Source organism: Bombina bombina, chromosome 4, assembly GCF_027579735.1.
Source record: "Bombina bombina isolate aBomBom1 chromosome 4, aBomBom1.pri, whole genome shotgun sequence".
Classification (NCBI taxonomy): Eukaryota; Metazoa; Chordata; class Amphibia; order Anura; family Bombinatoridae; genus Bombina; species Bombina bombina.
Window position 1 is genome coordinate 868,980,565 of NC_069502.1, and position 22,033 is coordinate 869,002,597.

General features: G+C 37.8%; 1 protein-coding gene across 1 annotated transcript in view; it reads right to left on the reverse strand.

Annotated features, from left to right (window-relative positions):
* LOC128657357 (oocyte zinc finger protein XlCOF6.1-like) overlaps positions 1-22,033 on the reverse strand; it is a 57,875-nt gene that overhangs the window by 29,604 nt on the left and 6,238 nt on the right. The gene's annotated exons all lie outside the window — the stretch shown is intronic.

Below are 22,033 nucleotides of genomic sequence, written 5' to 3' on the forward strand. Positions count from 1 at the left end.
ATATGCTTGGAGAAGGGTACTTTAATGGTGTTTGCAATAGATTATGAGTATTTCCCCTCTGATCTTACTAATTGTGTTATAGGTCTTATCCCCGAGGGATACATAACAGAAGAGCAGATAGTGGAGCAATGTTTCCATTCCCTACCCGAAGGATTGTTTACAGTGCAATATGTATACCCTTTCAAGGAAAAGGAAGGCATATGTAAGATTACGGAATCTGAAAATTATCTTTGATCAAAAACTCTCTGATGAAGAATCAGAAGGGTATGCAAAGAAAGAGAAGGGGGTAAATGTTATTACTAAAGAGCTATCTGTACAGCTTGCAGAGACATATGAGATGGGTAAATCTGAATTTTTTTCTGGATTTAATGAAATGGTGGAGGAACAGATTTCTTTGGCAGATGGGTGTTCTAATGTTCTAATGAAAGGGAATGCCAACAATTAAGAGAAATCTTAATGGAATTTCAGGAGATATTTGCCAAAGATTCATATGACTGTGGATCAACACATCTACATATTCTTAGGATTCCAACTGATCTTAAAGCACCTCCAGTATATGTGAGACAATATCGTCTACCATTGGCCTCCTATGAATCTTTAGCAGATATTATTAAGAACTTGGAATCAAAAGGTATTATTAAACCAATACATAGTCCCTTTAATACTCCCATTCTGGGTGTCTTAAAACCAAATGGGCAATGGCGTTATCTTTGATCAAAAACTCTCTGATGAAGAATCAGAAGGGTATGCAAAGAAAGAGAAGAAGGGGGTAAATGTGATTACTAAAGAGCTATCTGTACAGCTTGCAGAGACATATGAGATGGGTAAATCTGAATTTTTTTCTGGATTTAATGAAATGGTGGAGGAACAGATTTCTTTAGCAGATGGGTGTTCTAATGTTCTAATGAAAGGGAATGCCAACAATTAAGAGAAATTTTAATGGAATTTCAGGAGATATTTGCCAAAGATTCATATGACTGTGGATCAACACATCTACATATTCTTAGGATTCCAACTGATCTTAAAGCACCTCCAGTATATGTGAGACAATATCGTCTACCATTGGCCTCCTATGAATCTTTAGCAGATATTATTAAGAACTTGGAATCAAGAGGTATTATTAAACCAATACATAGTCCCTTTAATACTCCCATTCTGGGTGTCTTAAAACCAAATGGGCAATGGCGGTTGTGTGCTGACTTGAGACAGCTTAATAAGCGTGTGCCTATGTCAAGATGGACGGTCCCATACATAGATTAATGTCTTGCACAGATACAAGGATCTAAAATCTTTACAACCTTAGACTGTGCACAAGGTTATTGGACGGTCAAGGTGTGTGAGGAGGACTAACCTAAACTTGCATTTTCATTTGGTGGAGAACAGTTTACCTGGGTCAGGATACCTTTTGGATATATTAATTTAAGACAGGAGTTTGGTATTTTTATGCACAAGGCTATGCCTGATGCTGCTGAGAGGGGGACATTATGCTATGTGGATGATGTATTAATCAAAAGCTCTTGATAAACACTTGGAAGAAGTCAGGCATGTACTTAATCAATTTCAAAGGGCAGGTGTAAAACTCTCAATTCAAAAAGCTCAATGGTGTAGAACTAAGGTGAATGAAGGTCATGAAATAAGTGCTGATGGTTTGAATCCCCAGAAAAAGAAGGTTGAAGCTTTATTGAAAACAATGAATCCAACAAGTATTAAAGAACTGAGATCATTCCTATGTATAACAAATTACTTTAGGAAATTTATTGATAACTATGCTGAAATTACTAAACCTTTTATTAGGCTATTAAATAAAGGGGAGACTTGGGCTTGGACAGTGGAACAAGACCAGGCAGTTCAAGAGTTAAAGCTAATGCTTACTCAAGTCTCTTGTTTAGCCTATCCAATAAAGGGAGAACCATTTTTCTTGGAGACAGGATATACAGATCTTACCTTAAGTGCAGTTCTTTATCAGCAATATGATAAACAGAATAAGATCATTGCATATGCAAGTAAGGCCTTATCTCCAGTGGAGATCAAATTTAATGATTGCGAAAAAGCATTGTTTTCAACAGTTTGGGCCTAACAATATTTTCGGTGTTACATCCTGTCAGGCTATAGCTGAGTGGCATTAGATAATATCTATAAATATATATACGGTCATACCTATATATGACAAGGTAAAATTATTAATTTGTAGATAAAATTGGCTAATGTAAGTTAAATTCTAAAATCTGAAATTTCAGCCCCAAACCCTCTCTACATTCAATGCACAGACTGCCTGCTGTGAAAAGATACATATTACAGGCCAGGATGTCTCAATTATCTACTTCAAAGGAAGTCTGTATAAGGGGTTTCCTATCTGAAGGAGCAGTCGCTCAGTCTGAAGTGATCTTTGAAGCTAGCTGAATCTCAGAGGATGTAGCTCTTATTATCTAGGTGTTAAATTGTCCCATACTGAGTTCAAATACACGAAGTTCAGAAGTCACGTCTCCATAGAATAGCAAAGAAATCTACTTTAAAACATGTGTACTTTGAAAGCATAAGAATCTTGAAGATTTCAAATTTAGACAATTTATCTATATAGTTTTCAAATATTCAATATGTGCCTCAGACTGTCCAAATAATATGTATAAATAAATTATATGAGATTGCTTTTGGTAAATATATTATAGTGAATAAGTATCTATGGTAAATTTGGAATGCTCTAAATTATTTCAAAATAAATACATTTTTCCTTGTTTTCCAGAAACCTAATAAGCCTTACAGGGAGGAACCTGATGTGAAGATAAGGTTTCTAAATAAGATACTATGGGGCCTATTTATCAAGCTCCGTAACGAGCTTCTAAAGACCGCTGCTCCATAACCTGTCCACCTGCTCTGAGGAGGCGGACAGATATTGACTAAAATCAACCCAATCAAATACGATAGAGTTGATTGACACCTCCTGCTGGTATTGCAACCAAAAGGTATTTGGCTGTTCAGGGAAGCATTTCCCAAATAACCTATGAGGGACAAGCTTCGGTCAGGGCGTATCCAATATTCTGTGGGAATGATTAAAGAAAAGAAGGAGTGGTTTATCATTGGATACATTTTGCCACACACATTAGACAAGGACAGACAAACTCAAACAGGGGAATCACTTTGACAGAGAGAAAAACACAGATTTGTGCTAAGTATCTTCTATTTGAGGCCTGTATCCTTGCAATAGTTGACTAAATCCTTCTTATATGACCCAAAAGAAACTATGGAAGCTGAATACTCATCTGGTTATTTGGTAAAGTATACACGATTGTTAAGTATATATAATATTTAAAACAAAGGTATTCTATAGCTATAGTTTAATTGAAGCTGGTGATTCAAAGGGATATTTGGTATTTTAAGTTTATATTCATAGTCCTGTGCAGTTTAGAACTAGTCATATTAATGCTAATTTTATTTGGTAGAAAAGAATTTGTACTTTTATATTTATAAGTCAATCTTATTGTGAAATCTCTTAGGCCTAGATTTAGAGTTGGGCGGTAGCCGTGAAAACCAGCGTTAGAGGCTACTAACGCTGGTTTTTACCGCCCTCAGGTATTTGGAGTCACTCAAAATAGGGTCTAACGCTCACTCTTCAGCCGCAACTTTTCCATACCGCAGATCCCCTTACGTAAATTACGTATCCTATCTTTTCAATGGGATCTTTCTAACTCCAGTATTTAGAGTCGTGTCTGAAGTGAGCGTTAGACATCTAACGACAAAACTCCAGCCGCAGAAAAAAGTCAGGAGTTAAGAGCTTTCTGGGCTAACGCCGGTTCATAAAGCTCTTAACTACTGTACTCTAAAGTACACTAACACCCATAAACTACCTATGTACCCCTAAACCGAGGCCCCCCCACATCGCCGCCACTCGATAAAAAATTTTTAACTCCTAATCTGCCGACCGCCACCTACGTTATATTTATGTACCCCTAATCTGCTGCCCCTAACACCGCCGACCCCTATATTATATTTATTAACCCCTAATCTGCCCCCCTCAACGTCGCCTCCACCTGCCTACACTTATTAACCCCTAATCTGCCGAGCGGACCGCACCGCTACTATAATAAAGTTATTAACCCCTAATCCGCATCACTAACCCTATAATAAATAGTATTAACCCCTAATCTGCCCTCCCTAACATCGCCGACACCTAACTTCAATTATTAACCCCTAATCTGCCGACCGGAGCTCACCGCTATTCTAATAAATGTATTAACCCCTAAAGCTAAGTCTAACCCTAACACTAACACCCCCCTAACTTAAATATAATTTACATCTAACGAAATTAATTATCTCTTATTAAATAAATTATTCCTATTTAAAGCTAAATACTTACCTGTAAAATAAATCCTAATATAGCTACAATATAAATTATAATTACATTGTAGCTATTTTAGGATTAATATTTATTTTACAGGCAACTTTGTAATTATTTTAACCAGGTACAATAGCTATTAAATACTATTTAATAGTTACCTAGTTAAAATAAATACAAAATTACCTGTAAAATAAATCCTAACCTAAATTACAATTAAACCTAACACTATACTATCATTAAATTAATTAAATAAAATACCTACAATTACCTACAATAAAACCAAACACTACACTATCAATAAATAAATTAAATACAATTCCTACAAATAACTACAATGAAATAAACTAACTAAAGTACAAAAAATAAAAAAGAACTAAGTTACAAAAAATAAAAAAATATTTACAAACATAAGAAAAATATTACAACAATTTTAAACTAATTACACCTACTCTAAGCCCCCTAATAAAATAACAAAGACCCCCAAAATAAAAAATGCCCTACCCTATTCTAAATTACTAAAGTTAAAAGCTCTTTTACCTTACCAGCCCTGAACAGGGCCCTTTGCGGGGCATGCCCCAAGAAGTTCAGCTCTTTTGCCTGTAAAAAAAAACCATACAATACCCCCCCCCCAACATTACAACCCACCACCCACATACCCCTAATCTAACCCAAACCCCCCTTAAATAAACCTAACACTAAGCCCCTGAAGATCTTCCTACCTTGTCTTCACCTCGCCGGGTTCACCGATCGGTCCAGAGTCTTGATCCAAGCCCAAGCGGGGGGCTGAAGAGTGATGTCCATCCTCGGGCTGAAGTCTGGATCCAATCGGCGGCTGAAGAAATCCATCATCGGGCTGAAGTCGGAAGTCCATCATCGGGATGAAGTCTTCTATCAAGCCGCATCTTCAATCTTCTTTCTTCTGGAGCGGAGCCATCTTCTTCCAAGCCGACGCGGAACATCCTCTTCAAACGACGACTAGACGACGAATGACGGTTCCTTTAAGGGACGTCATCCAAGATGGCGTCCCTCGAATTCCGATTGGCTGATAGGATTATATCAGCCAATCGGAATTAAGGTAGGAATATTCTGATTGGCTGATGGAATCAGCCAATCAGAATCAAGTTCAATCCGATTGGCTGATCCAATCAGCCAATCAGATTGAGCTCGCATTCTATTGGCTGTTCCGATCAGCCAATAGAATGCAAGCTCTATCTGATTGGCTGATTGGATCAGCCAATCGGAATATTCCTACCTTAATTCCGATTGGCTGATAGAATCCTATCAGCCAATCGGAATTCGAGGGACGCCATCTTGGATGACGTCCCTTAAAGGAACCGTCATTCGTCGTCTAGTCGTCGTTTGAAGAGGATGTTCCGCGTCGGCTTGGAAGAAGATGGCTCCGCTCCGCTCCAGAAGAAAGAAGATTGAAGATGCGGCTTGATAGAAGACTTCATCCCGATGATGGTCTTCCGACTTCAGCCTGATGATGGATTTCTTCAGCCGCCGCTTGGATCCAGACTTCAGCCCGAGGATGGACATCACTCTTCAGCCCCCCGCTTGGGCTTGGATCAAGACTCTGGACCAATCGTGAACCCGGCGAGGTGAAGACAAGGTAGGAAGATCTTCAGGGGCTTAGTGTTAGGTTTATTTAAGGGGGGTTTGGGTTAGATTAGGGGTATGTGGGTGGTGGGTTGTAATGTTGGGGGGGGGGGTATTGTATGTGTTTTTTTACAGGCAAAAGAGCTGAAATTCTTGGGGCATGCCCCGCAAAGGGCCCTGTTCAGGGCTGGTAAGGTAAAAGAGCTTTTAACTTTAGTAATTTAGAATAGGGTAGGGCATTTTTTATTTTGGGGGTCTTTGTTATTTTATTAGGGGGCTTAGAGTAGGTGTAATTAGTTTAAAATTGTTGTAATATTTTTCTTATGTTTGTAAATATTTTTTTATTTTTTGTAACAGTTCTTTTTTATTTTTTGTACTTTAGTTAGTTTATTTCATTGTAGTTATTTATAGGAATTGTATTTCATTTATTTATTGATAGTGTAGTGTTAGGTTTTATTGTAGGTAATTGTAGGTATTTTATTTAATTAATTTAATGATAGTATAGTGTTAGGTTTAATTGTAACTTAGGTTAGGATTTATTTTACAGGTAATTTTGTATTTATTTTAACTAGGTAACTATTAAATAGTTCTTAACTATTTAATAGCTATTGTACCTGGTTAAAATAATTACAAAGTTGCCTGTAAAATAAATATTAATCCTAAAATAGCTACAATGTAATTATAATTTATATTGTAGCTATATTAGGATTTATTTTACAGGTAAGTATTTAGCTTTAAATAGGAATAATTTATTTAATAAGAGATAATTAATTTCGTTAGATGTAAATTATATTTAAGTTAGGGGGGTGTTAGTGTTAGGGTTAGACTTAGCTTTAGGGGTTAATACATTTATTAGAATAGCGGTGAGCTCCGGTCGGCAGATTAGGGGTTAATAATTGAAGTTAGGTGTCGGCGATGTTATGGAGGGATGATTAGGGGTTAATACTATTTATTATAGGGTTAGTGAGGCGGATTAGGGGTTAATACATTTATTATAGTAGCGGTGCGGTCCGCTCGGCAGATTAGGGGTTAATAAGTGTAGGCAGGTGGAGGCGACGTTGGGGGCGGCAGATTAGGGGTTAATAAATATAATATAGGGGTCGGCGGTGTTAGGGGCAGCAGATTAGGGGTACATATGGATAATGTAAGTAGCGGCGGTTTACAGAGCGGCAGATTAGGGGTTAAAAATAATATACAGGGGGGGGCGGAGCCGGCGCTTGATGCAGATGGCCGCACTTTAGGTGAGCTCCGGTGTACTAGCCCACAATAATAACCACAACACCTCCAAAACTATTGCCACGGGCCAAACAGTATCACCACTGCAATCCGGATGCTGCGCTGAACATGAGGAAGCCTGCAAATCCTGCAAAAGATACCAGATACTGCTTATAAAAACCATGATGGCTGACAGCAATGCAGGACTCAGTGAGTAAAACACGATCATACTCATATCTAACAGTCTACTCCTACTCTTAATTTTAATTTTAAAGAACCGGGTCCTATTTGTAAAACCAAGCAAAGCATCTAATGTGGACCGCATACAACAGTATTTAAAAAGAGTTGTACGCACTTAAAAGTGCCGGGCGCCATCTTGGCTACTCAGCACACGCAGTAACGATTACACAGCTTTGCTCCTAATGCTGCTAGAGAACTCTGGTCTCCGGACAGTAAGTTTAAAGAGGCACATGGAAAACACATACATAATCAAGGGACATGTGTGCAACAAAGGATTAATTCATGACTCAGTTTAATCTGCCACTCTCACAATAGCTCAAGCAGAGGAACTCTGTCACAACATAAAGAGAGACATTGCTCAATAAATCACGATAGTGTTTGCCTATGAATCTCATCACACAGACGATATATTAATCACGCTACAAGGGATTAGATGTACAAACAGGGACTGCAGGTATCACATCTATTGTTTTTCTCTGGTTCATAGGAGGCAGATGGAGAGACCAGAGTTTCCTTTACCACTGCTGCAGTAGTGCACCACAAATATGCCAGGATAATCTATATCATATTAATGACATAAAATTACAGCTGCTTTATCACGTCCTCTGCTTATATAGAAGGGGAATAGCTTTCAGCCTCCCAGAGGGAGATAAAGACTAGATCACGCATTTACCCCAGGCCTCAACAATTGAGTAAAGGAATCGGGTGTATAAAAAATAACAAAACACTTAAATCAATCTATGTAAAATAAGAGAAGATTGCATTCTACACTGAACTTCTAGTGATTACAAGAGAGGAAAACTAGCGAGCGCTTACAGATTACAATTAAAAGACACAAGAGATGTCTCCCAGGAAAGCTTCACACAAGGGGAAAACTAATAAAGGTGGAGGATCCATGACACCGACTGTGGATGAATATTTCAAAGCCACCCCCTTACCACCTAAGGACCTGGCACAAATATCGCCTAGACAGCATCCTACCTCTGGATCTTCAGAATCAGAATCTGATGACGACGGTGACATGGTCACAGTACCAAAAAATGTAATTTCTTCTATCCTCTCAAAAAAAGACTTTACAACTCTCATAGTACAAGTTAAACAGTGCATAAAAGAAGAAATAGCAGACCTTAAAAGAGATCTGGGGGAGATAGGGAACAGGGTGGAAGATCTAGAGGAAACTACACAGGCTCACTCTTTAGAGATGTCCAAAATGAGTGATCAAATGGAACAACAAGATAAAGTGATTATACAACTAGAAGATAAACTAGAAGATTTGGAAAATCGCTCTAGAAGACATAATATAAGAATAAGGGGTATCCCTGAGACTGTAGAAACCACTGGTCTACAAGAATATCTGCAATCACTATTCTCAACACTATTAAATACACCTGATAACACAGAAGTGGCTATAGATCGAGCTCACAGAGCATTGAGGCCTAAACCCCCAGAATCAGCTCCCCCCAGGGACGTGATAGCGAGGATCAACAACTATCAAATAAAGGAAAGCATTATGACAGCAGCAAGAGAGAAGCGCCCGATACAAAAAGAAGGTTCAACCCTGCAGCTCTTTGCTGACCTATCCAACAGAACTCTCCTTAGGAGGAAAGAGCTAATGCCTCTCACGAAACACCTGCAAACCAAAAACATCAACTACAGATGGGGCCATCCTTTTCATTTAACGGCAATATGGAAGAACAGGAGGGCAACATGTACATCTCCATCAGAAATTGGAGACTTTTGCAAAAAATTAGAAATTGCACCTCCACCTGGAGACTCAGACTCAAGACAAGACATCACTACAGCTTCATCTCCTCCTATCGCCCCTTTACCCCAACGCAGGGAATGGCAGACAGTCAAGACAAAGAAGACAATGTCTCAGAAAACATTATCTCAATCTTCACAGAACTCTGTGACCCCAATGGGTTGAAAATAAACTGATTTGGGACATTCTGTATAAAGGGTGAGATTACTGAAAGAGTGTCTGTAATACATGTATGATGTAAATCTGAATGCAAAAATGTGTTTCATGTCTCACAAGTTGAATGTTCCTTGGTTATTCTATAAAAGCAGATATGCGAATACGGCAAGTATTCGAGAAGTGCCTAGATGATAGTCAATAGTATGGTACATTTTCCTTAATGTTTAGTGTAATTGTTCACATACCAAATGTTCGGTTTGTTTAGTTACAATATAAGATGAGAGTAAAAAGAGGTGAATGGTACGCAACATATGTGAAAAAATGCGTGGGTTAAGTAAATCCAGTTCGGAATTGATTAACCATTCCCCCTTCCTATTATCATGATTTTGTTAAGTTATTAGTTATATGTATTGTTATAGGTTATGTTATAAGAAATTTCTTAGAGGTTGTCTTGCAGACTTATTCAATCCTATATACAGGTAAAATATCATGCCGGAAAAGAGGAGGAGGTAAGATATATGTAAATGGGTGATACACGTATTCAATTGATAACACAAAATGTAGAAGGCTTTAATGTTCCACACAAAAGATCACTCGCTCTTAGAGACTTAGGACACAAAGTAGGGGAGATAGTAGGAATACAAGAAACTCACTTTAAAAGAGGATCCATACCTAAATTCATGCACAGCGTATACCCACAGCACTATCATAGTGCGCATAAAAATAAAAAGATTAACGGAGTGAGCATCCTTATACATAAGTCTATTCCATTTAAATTGTTAGAACAGAAAAAAAGATAGGGAAGGCAGATTCCTTGCCATAAGCGGAATCCTATATAATAAAATAGTAACAATAGTAAATATTTATGCGCCTAATCACAAACAAGCTTTATTCTTTAAATCTATAAGTCCTCTACTCCGGGATACACAAAAAGGACAATTGATGGTGTTGGGAGATTTCAATGTGCCAATCAACCCCTCTTTAGATAGTTCAAATGCAAACATACACATTGCAAAAAATACATTGAGGTCGCTTTGGCACTTTTTAAAGGATTTTGGATTGCACGACCCTTGGAGAATTGCTAATCCAGATAAAAGGGATTACACATTCTTCTCTAACCCCCAATAGATCATATTCGAGAATAGACTATATCCTATTAGACCACCTCACACTATCTAACGCTACACTGGCAAACATCTCACATACAGCGTGGTCAGATCACTCCATGGTCCAATGCTCAGTAATCTGGCCTACAGCCCCAATAAGAGAATTCAATTGGAGACTTGATGAGACGTTGATAGCAGATCCAGAGATATGTGATAAGCTAGAGAGGGAAATTACAGAATTCTTTGTACACAATGCTAAAGGGAACATTGCACCAGCTATGGTCTGGGAGGCCCATAAGAGCGTAATAAGGGGTTCACTGATTAAAATTAAGGCCAACAAAAATAAAAAATTGAGAGAGGAATATGATCACATAGCTAAAGAAATTGAGAGCTTAGACCTTTTGCATAAACTTCATCCACAAGACGACAGCATCCTCCAACAACTAAAATTTTATAGAGCTAAAATGTTATCACATCTACATATAAAAGCACAGTCGACAGCATTCAAGCTTAAACAGAAATATTATCATGAAGCTAATAAACCAGGGAGACAACTAGCGAGATTACTCAAGTCTAAGATAGCAAAATCATATATACATTCTATAAAAACCCACACAGGAGAGAGAGTAGAGGACACAAAAAGAATAGCTGATACCTTTAAAAATTATTATCATGCTTTATATAACCTTTTCCCTAGGAGAGATAGTGCAGAACATGAAATTAAATGTCTAGAATACCTAGAGTCAGTACAAGTCCCAGAGGTTTCCGAAGCCGATAGGACAATGCTACAAGCTCCCATTAGTCACAATGAAATAATAGCAGCCATTAAATCTTTAAAACCTGAAAAAGCACCAGGCCCGGATGGGTTTACTGGGTCATATTACAAAACATTCTCTCATGTCTTGACCCCTCATTTACTAAATACCTTCAACCAAATTGATGAAGGAGGTACATTGCCAGACACCATGCTACAAGCTTATATCACAGTCCTCCCCAAACCGGGTAGGAAACCTGATACCCCTGCAAATTACCGACCTATATCCTTATTGAATATAGATCTGAAAATACTGGCAAAGGTGCTAGCGTTCAGAATTAATAAATTACTCCCAACTCTGATTTCCCCGGATCAAGTAGGCTTTGTGCCGCGGAGAGAGGCTAAAGATAATACCGTTAAATTATTAAATATTTTAGAATATATTAATACTAACAAACTTCCATCAATATTCCTTTCCACAGATGCTGAAAAAGCGTTCGATAGACTAGATTGGACCTTTCTTCAGACAACTCTAAACAAATTCAATTTCCCTCTTCCTTTTATAAACAGAATCATGGCCCTATACTCCTTTCCCACTGCCCAAGTTAGAATAAATGGTACGCTTTCAGAACAATTCGAAATACGAAATGGCACACGTCAGGGCTGCCCGTTGTCTCCACTTTTATTTATCCTTTCCCTAGAAACTTTTGCAAGCAGAATCAGATTAAACACCAACATAAAGGGCATAATAATCAAAAATAGAGAATACAAATTATCGATGTTCGCAGACGATGTTTTAATGTCTTTGTCATGTCCTATAGGGTCTCTCTCCGCGGTACAATTAGAAATGTTAGAATATGGAGAGTTTCAAACTTCTTAGTGAACCCTAGTAAATCAGAATTATTACCTTTACACATAACTCCAGTGGAATTGACCAATATAAAAAAAAAACAGTCCATTTGCAATCCAACAGAAATACCTTAAATATCTGGGTATATATCTATCATATAGCTTAGACTTAATTCGCACTTTTAATTACTCCAAACTTGTGAATAGTATTACTAACCAGGCCTCCTCGTGGCTTTCTAAAAACATTTCGTGGATAGGGAGAGTAAATACAGCAAAAATGACATTATTGCCAAAAATTCTGTATATATTACAGACGCTACCACTTCCTAATACACAGTGCTACCTCCTAAAATTACAAAGAGCGTTATTTAGCTTTATATGGAAAAAAAAACCTGCACGCGTAAATAAATCCTCCTTGTATGCTAATAAGGACATGGGGGGTCTGGGAGTACCCAACATAGCACTTTACAAACAGGCGATATCACTACAGAGAATAGTGGAATGGTGTAGATATAACCCAGATGAGCCAAAACACTGGATTCAGATAGAATGTGACATTAGTGATGTACCACAATTAGGGGGGGTATGTTGGATACCCAAATTACTATCTCAGATACAGAGTAACACCACACATACGGTATCAAACTCCTTATCAGATTGGAAACACATACCTGATAACTATAGAGACATCTCCAGCGCATACTCCCCCCTGACTCCAATACTGATGAATCCTGAATTCCAGGAAGGCCAAGTGCATCAGCCATGTGGTAGACATGGATTGAGAGACTATATTCCTGTTACACTTATAGCCACCTCAGGGAAATTGAACCAGAGAAAAGAATTACAAGAGACAGGGGTTAGCTTCTTTGACCAATGGTTCAGATACCATCAGGTAAATCACTACATTATGACTCACAGAGATAGGAATAATTTGTTGAGACAATTAACACCTTTGGAAAAGATGTGTATATCAAATACACCACAAAAAGGGTTAATTTCATCTATATACAACATACTACTCATAGCAACTGCCCCAAAACCTCACAATTTCACAAAAGGGTGGGAAAGGGAACTTCTAGGGGTTCAGAGCCCAAAGGTTTGGGAAAAGATCTATCATAGCTTAGCCCACTCTGCACATACAACACATGCTCTGGAAACAAATTATAAAATACTTTTCCGTTGGTATTTAACACCTAATAGAATGAAATATCTATTTTCATCTGCAAATGAGAAATGCTGGAGATGTAAACAAGAAACAGGTAATATGGGCCACATCTGGTGGTCGTGCGAGAAAATAAAAACTTTTTGGGAAAATATAGTCAAGGAAATAAATATTGCAATGTCATGTAATGTCTCATGTGACCCATTGGAATGCCTTTTCAATGTGTTGGGAAGCGTTCAATGTGTTATCAGAAGAAATGTCATACATGTTATGTTAAACACAGCAAAACAGCTCATAGCTTCAATGTGGAGATCAGATAAAGTCCCCACAGTGGAGATGTGGAAAGAAAAAGTTGGGGGAGCCTTGATGCTAGAGAGGTACTTTTACCTCAAAACAAATAGGTTGACAGTGTTCCATGATATGATGTTCTATTGGGATTCATATATAGGTAGATAACAACAAAAACTTAGGAAAGACAATTACTCACAAATGTCTTTTAAGACACGATAGGAAGCATAAAATGTATCGACCAAATGTGATAACACGATGATATATTCTTGCCTGTTAAACTCAAAAAAAAAAGATTCAAGACTGCAAGTAGTTGATTTATTTAGTGATGTTAATGTTCATTTGTTTATGTTTATTTAACTGTTATGACTAAGGTAATATCATACAACGCAGGAAATACTTTTGTAAGAAGAACAAATACAGAATACCTACCATTGGGACTGTGAATAATTGAATAATATAACTCAGATAAAGTTGTGTGTAAACACAGAATAGAATGATAGAATCGGCTTTTGCTTATTAGAAATACTGTAACCCACTGGTGATTGTACATTGTATTTTCTTTTTGAAAAAATCAATAGAGAATAAAATATTCAAAAAAAAAAATAAATAAATAAAAAAAAAAAAAATAAAAAAAAAAAAAACAATATACAGGGGTCAGCGATAGCGGGGGCGGCAGATTAGGGGTTAATAAGTGTAAGGTTAGGGGTGTTTAGACTCGGGGTACATGTTAGAGTGTTAGGTGCAGACGTAGGAAGTGTTTCCCCATAGCAAACAATGGGGCTGCGTTAGGAGCTGAACGCAGCTTTTTTGCAGGTGTTAGGTTTTTTTTCAGCTCAAACAGCCCCATTGTTTCCTATGGGGGAATCGTGCACGAGCACGTTTTTGAGGCTGGCCGCTTGCGTAAGCAACTCTGGTATCGAGAGTTGCAGTTGCGTTAAAAATGCTCTACGCTCCTTTTTTGGAGCCTAACGCAGCATTTTTGTGGACTCTCAATACCAGAGTTACTTTTATGGTGCGGCCAGAAAAAAGGCAGCGTTAGCTACGCGGGTCGTTACCGACAAAACCCTAAATCTAGCCGTTAGAAATTGCATATACATTGGTTATTGTGTTAATAATATACAATTTCTCTGATGGTTATAAGTTCAGCATTAGAGTTATTGGCTAATTATAGACTATTCTGGTGTTATCATTTGGGGTATTTTAATGCGATTCATTTTGAGTAAAGTTAATTTTAGAGATATATTTTGGTTTGCTTTATAAAGAATATTGTAACAGCATAGACATATAATTGGTTCATAATCTAGTTTCTACATAAATATAGAATTAAGGAATAAGTATTGATTTTTTATTTTTTTTTTGAAAATTTTTATTGAGGTATGAAAAACAATTACAGAGCAGATGAAAATTTGCCATATTAACACAAAAGTAAAAACACTATAAAATGAAGAGTGCTAATATATATGCAGGTACAATGCTCACCCCACACAAGTAAAAACAATACACATACTCATACATATACCCTGCCATAGCCTCATAAGAATCAAAGATAGGCAAATCTAATATAAACCTCATTTTTTATAAAGATATATATACCACTTAATGTATGAGTAGGCCACTTTTGGGTCCTCTTATGGATTAACCTATTAAGCATATATAGAGAAACAAGAGTGGAATATACTCGTATAGCAGAGTTATGTATAGCGTGGTTTGGTGGATCATTAACAAGTAGTTCTATGTAACCCCCTATATAACAAAAGCGGCCACTTTCGGGCCGATGACCAAGTTATGGCTACTATATGGGGCAGTAAAAAAAATAAAAAATAAGATGGGCGCCTTTGGACCCTAAGAAGGGGAAGTCATCTGTGTAGGGAAAATTATAATTAACAGTGTACTAATAATAAGTGGCGGGACTCACCACAAATACGCATCTTGACCAGAATAGTAATAAGCAACCTATGGAGTACGCTGGTGCTGATATCAATTGTGAATTTAACACAGATCAGCCGCTAGGCTGCAAGGCAGGTTAGAGAGATTAAGCTAGGCATACTGTGCCGAAACCCCAAATCTGCAATGTTCTGTATAGGGCAGAGGCTGTGGGAAATGTAACTACAGTGAAAAGCACGTGGAAAGAAAATGTAACTGCTCCCTTGCCGTCTCGGCCGCAGACAGCCGGGAGTCCCAGATTGTGAAAACTAGGGGTCAGGTGTACCTCATTTACGGTTGGCACATTGTAGGCTATGGCGATATAGTCAGTTAACTACATTTCTTAATGCTATCTCTTAAATTAGTTATTAACCATAGTAACAAAAGTCTTAATGGAGTGTATATTTTCTAAATTGAGCATATCTGATATATCTGAGTCTCATACAATAGTGTATTCTCATGGCCACTTTATCCTCCCAAATATATGGATATAGCATTTACCACATAAGATATAAACTACAGTAAGGCGAATTTGGTTAGAATTAATCTAGGCCCAGGCGAGATAGGGTAAGCAGATTATTGCTATAGGCCCAATTAGTCGCAACCTACCTATGAACTTTCATGAACTCCCAATTAAGCATAGCTGATACACCCAAGTAATCATTATTATAATACTATGACCACTGCTTCCTAGAAACATAGCGCAAATGAATAAACAAATAAACAGAGGGGGTATAACATAGTAAATGACTAATGGTATGATGAGTTTGCACAAAGCCAGACTGGACAAGATTGTCATAGAATAAAGAGACTGCTGCAATGAGTATGACATGTCAATAACTTTAAGTCAGCGTTACAAACGTTCTCAAGGTCTGACTCACTAAGCAGCCTCAAGGCTCGTATTTAACCAACACCTATTCTCCGGTGCAAAGTTCTAGTAATCCTTTCCGATAGAAAGGTAGAGTTCCAGTCTCTGTCATCTGCAGAGCTCCCCCACCGCAGCTGATAGATAGTAATAAGATCTCGTTGTTTGCAGGGCAGATTGCCGTTGAGACTCAGTGAGTCTCCAGTACTTGTCTAATGGAGGGAGGGTAGGGCCCAGACGCCAGCGCATCTCAACACCTCCCGCTTGTGAGTTCCAGCTTGTGTCTACCCAATCGAGCAATGAAGGTAAGTCTAATGGAGCATCAGGTGTTGTGGTGGGCTGTGCGGTGTATTTCTTTGTCAGCCACAGGATGTCTTCCAAATAGAGCGGAGCCGGCACCAGTTCTCTCAACTCCCCCTTGAGAGAGGCTTTCACTACGCTGGGATCTTTCAGTGGTGCGGTACCTTCCCAGTGCGAACCCAGTAAGTCAAGCAGGTCCCGCTGGAGGCTAGTAAATTGTGTCGCTATAAGCGTTTGCGTTTCTCTCTCCCACCGGTCCACTGCAGCTATGATCTTCTCACTATGGCGGGAAGGCGCCATTATGATCGCTGCGTGCTAAGGTTGTTATATATCCGTAGATACAATCTTCAGGTCTGAAGTATTCAAGGTGTGCCCCAAATATCTAGTGTCCTTCTGTTAGTATGACTTCCCCTGTTGACAGCTCGCATCGGCTGTTTTTACCCGGATTCACCGGGGGGGGGGGGGGTTAGGTGGAGGCCTCAGACATCTCAGTGCCGTTGCCGCGGGCCCACCGTTCCGGTACTTTAAAGCAGGCAATAGAACCACCCAAGCACACCAATCTGTGCCACAGAGTTAGATAAGTGTAGGGATGTATTTTTTTGGCATGGATGGAGGCTCCAATCACTGATATGCAGCAAAATTATCAGTGGGTCCACGCAGCGGCCATCTTGGTCGCAGCCCGGAAGCACTCCCCCGGAATAAGTATTGATTTTAAGAAATATATTGTTACGTACACACATTTTATTGGTTGGCAAATGCTAAGATAATAATAAATAATAATTTTGTAACCTAGTCATATACTAACAATCCAAGGATAAAAAATTATTGTGAAAACTGCTTATCAATCTTTTGTTTTATTTTTTTATTTATTTATTTATAATTCAACAGTATAGCCAAAATTGTCAAAAGAAAAACACATGTTATTATCACAGAAATAAATTACATTAGATTCACATTTTTCTATTCCATTAACATAGTGAAGTTATTCATAGAAATAATACATTGATTTTTCTCTTAACAAGATTTCGACACAAAATAAACATGCAAAAAAAAAAATTCATAGCGAGAGATCTGGGTTTAGAGCCTCCTCTTTAAAAACTGAGCTTTAAGACTTATCAAGAACCAAGCACTCTCCTCTTGGAGTATTCTTATACTGTTGACTGTTTTAATTAAATTTTATAAAACCGGACAGACAAGGGATAAAAAAGAAAGAAAAACAAAAAAAGAACAAAAAAGGAAAATGAAATAAGGTGCCCCCTCCCTCCTCAATTTCTTGTCTTATTACCTCTTTATCTAGGAAATTCGTTATTTATAATTGCTGTTTCAAGAAAAATGGTCCCACTAAATGGTGCAATGAGCTGTCTCTGTCTTCTGAAAGGTCTAAAATTATATTTTTCCATTTTTAAAAAACCTATTTATAAGAGCTTCAGAGCTAACCGAGATATCCATCTGTTCAAGAATAATTTGATTATATATTTTTTGTTTAAGTTCTCTCAGGCTGGGAGCTTTATTAGACTTCCAATATTTTAGAATCAGCAATCTGCTTGTTATAATTATACTATTTAGCTGTCGTACATTCTTAAAAGAGTATCCTTCCTTAGCAAAGAAGAGGATAATTTCTTCTGATATTTGTATATTAGTGAAGTTAATTCTATTAAACCAGGTATTAACCTTGAGCCAAAATCTTTTGATCTTGGTACATTCCCAGAAATAGTGGTGCAAGTTTACTCTTAGCCTCTTACATTTAGGGAAGTGTATTCCTATTGCTGACCATCTAGCCTTTACTGCCGGAGTGATGTAGGCTTTATTAATAAGTTTTGTATGAGTTTCTCTCCAGGAAGTGGATATTGTTGCTAAATCTAAAGCCTTAAAGCTTTCTTTAATTCTTTCTGGATAAGTTTGCCAGTTATTAGCTAGAGAGTGTAAGTTTCTTATGCCCAATGAGGATATAACTATCTTATAGAATAGGGAGATTGCGTATTTCCCGGAATTAAATAATTTTAAAGCCGGCTCTAAAATATCCAATGTTCCTGCTATCAAGTTCTCATCAATCTTGACAGTATTTATTTAGTGATAAAATAAAGGCAGGAAATCTAACAGTCACATTACATCCTGGACCTTGTCTTTGCAGGGTTGGCCTTTGGAGGTGCATTATGAACAGAATAAGAGAAATTCTGTTGCAGAAGGACTAGCTGAACTTCACGATTGCTCTGAACGGGATATAAAGGATGAAACTATGATTACATATTCTCACGACATAAGGTTTATAAGAAAATGTATTGTCAACCACTACCACAAGTATATGTTGATGGTTGTGCTTTTCATACCACTGAAAAAAGTGTAAAGAAACTTGTAGCTGGAGCAGGTATTGTGTGGGATAGTGATTATCAGAGCAGAATGCTTGGATGTATTGGTAGAGGTATTTGCAGCAGAAATAGTAAGGTTCTTATGCCACTTTATAGATCATTAGTTAGGCCTCATCTTGAGTATTGTGTGCAGTTCTGGAGACCATATCTTCAGAAGGATATTAACAAACTTGAATCTGTGCAAAGGAGGGCTACCAAAATGGTACATGGTCTAAAAAATAAAACTTACCAGGATAGGCTCATTGACCTAAATATGTATAGCTTAGAGGAGAGAAGGGAAAGAGGTGATATGATAGCAACTTTCAAGTACATTAAAGGGTTTAGTAAAACTGAGGCTGTGGGTATTTTACATAAAATGGAAAATTCAAGAACAAGGGGTCATGAGCTCAAGCTAAAGGGTAGTAGATTCAGAAGTAATTTGAGGAAGCACTTCTTTACAGAAAGAGTGATTGATTTATGGAATAAACTTCCTCAAGAGGTAGTAGCAACAAACACTGTGGGGGACTTTAAAAATGCATGGGACAAGCATAGGGCTATCCTACGAACTAGATAAGTTTATACTGTTAGGTAAGGTCGGGCAGACTTGCTGGGCCTATGGCTCTTATCTGCCGTCAATATCTATGTTTCTATGTTTCTATCACATACAACCTGTTGGTTATTGTTTCAGCCCTAAAAGTAGCCAAATGGCTGAATTAAGCGCTGTGTATAAGGCCATTTAGATGGCAGTAAATCAGGGATTTAAAGAATTTGTCATCACAGATTCAGATTATGTACGTAACAGTTTTGTTGAATACCTTCCTGTGTGGAAGCATAATCAGATGATGAGAGCCCGTAACAAGCCAGTTAAACATGGAAAGATGATACTTGCAATTGATGATATTGTTATCTCTAATGACCTGAATCTCTTTTGCAAAAAGACAAAGGGTCATTCAAAGATGCATGGTATTGATATAAAAGGAAATTATTTAGCTGATACAATGGCTAAATAAGGTGCCCTAGAGGGGGAAGTTTTTGACATTGAACACCTTCTTGGTGTATGTCAAATTGTAGTGGTAACCCATCTGCAAATAAAGAAGGATCAAGAGCTATCTGCAGTGCAATGGAGTCAGGATACACCTAACGAAGATTTGATTACCAGTCTCCTTTTTTTCTATTTTTTTTTTTTAACCTCCATCATGGTCGCCATCTTCACAAAAAATTTGCATTCCCCGATTCAAATTATTGATGGAAATGGAATTAGACACAGTTGCGTCAGTAACAGATGAAAAACCGATAACAGATGTTGCAACTAGTCCAGCAATGACTCCAGGTGAACGTTATCGGTGATTCAGCTGTTACTGAGGCAACTGTGTCTACCCTAATATTTTTCTGTGAAGATGGCGACCATGATGAAGTCTTTTAAAGTTTGTATCAGGGCAGGGAGAGAGGTGTGCCTAATTTTTATTGTTTTATTAATATTGCAGCTCCTGCCTTTCCTTGTAACATTACACAATATAGAATTTAAAATACATTTCTTATTAATACAATAAATGTAAAATAACTTATTTTATGTCCCCATTAAAAGTTCAGCTATGGAGTATCTGTGACAGGCTGTATGTAGGTAATGTATGTACCCCAGAGTTCCTTGAGGTGTCCTATTGTGTTTAATACAGTTTTCAGTAATACTGCTAATGTTAAGGAAAATGTGCCTTTTAGTACACAATGCAAACGATTGCAGAAATGTTGACATTTTTATAATTCATATTAATGATATAAAAAAAAATATATATATGTATATATTAAAAAAAAAAAAAAAAAAAAAAAGGAAGGAAGGAAGGAGCAAATGACTGGTATCTAAATATGAACACAATTTTTTGGAAATTATGGCCTAGATTACAAGTAGAAGTTACATTTTTATTCCTCATGAGCGCTAATTGCGTTTAAAATTACAACAATAGTGCTCCCAGGTTAGCACTGGTATTACAAGTTGAAAATAAAAAGTTAGTGCAAGAGTGAAAGACTTAGGCGCACTAACTTCAGGGCTTCGCTAACTCCCTTTCCCCATAGATTTCTATGGAGTCAACTAAAAAACATTTTCTATTTATTGTTTGCGAGCTAACCCTAAACTGCACTAGACCAACTGCGTTAAAGCCAGAGGTGCGTTAGGAATACTTTAAATTCCTATGTTCTCCCTTGGAACACATTAACAATTACTTTATTATGTGACATCATTAAACATAAACAGTCTGTGACTGGTAAAAAAGTAAAATTATTTGCGCATAATGATTCTAGTACAGGAGTTTTTCAACTTTTATGGGTGTTGTACTATGAAGTGCCCCAGAGGGAAGTCTTGTTTATTTTCAAATCGGACCTCAGATCACACCCCTGGGTAAGCCATAAATCTAAATCAGACCTCAGATCACACCCCTGGGTAAGCCATAAATCTACATCAGACCTTGCAACTACTCTGCCAGCCACATCAGACCCCTCACCTTGCAAGCACTCTATCAGCTCCATACCCATATCAGACCTTAGATCAAACCCCTGGTCTTGCAACTGCTCTGCAAGCCCAATACCCACATCAGACCTCTAGTTATGCAAGTGCTCTGGCAGCTCCATACTCACATCATACCCCTGGTATTTTAACTGCTCTGTTAGCCCAATTCTCACTTAAGAGCTCAGATCATTCTTCTGGCCCTAAATCTTCTCTAAAAGCTTATCAGGTTACTGACCCTACAACCTCCATCATCCCATACCCAAAACAGGCCTCAGATCATACCCATGGCCCTGCAAATTCTGTCATTCCCATAATCAAATCATAACCCTAGCCTTGCAGCTGCTCTGTCTGCCATACACCCACATAAAATTTAAGATAAAGCAAAAGGCCCTGCAGGAGCTTTGTCCCACTCCCAAGATTCTTCAGATCAAACCCTTTACACTGCAACCTCATAACCATGTTAGACCTCAGATCAAACTCCTGCACTGCAACCATTCTGTGAGACCCATTCACAAATCAGATTAAAAGAAGTCTCTTACTAGGTCAGCTGATCAAAATCGGTCGCCATTTTCTAATACATGGGATCATGAAGTGCACTAGAACCAGTCATTGCAAACACAATGTTCCCTTTTAATC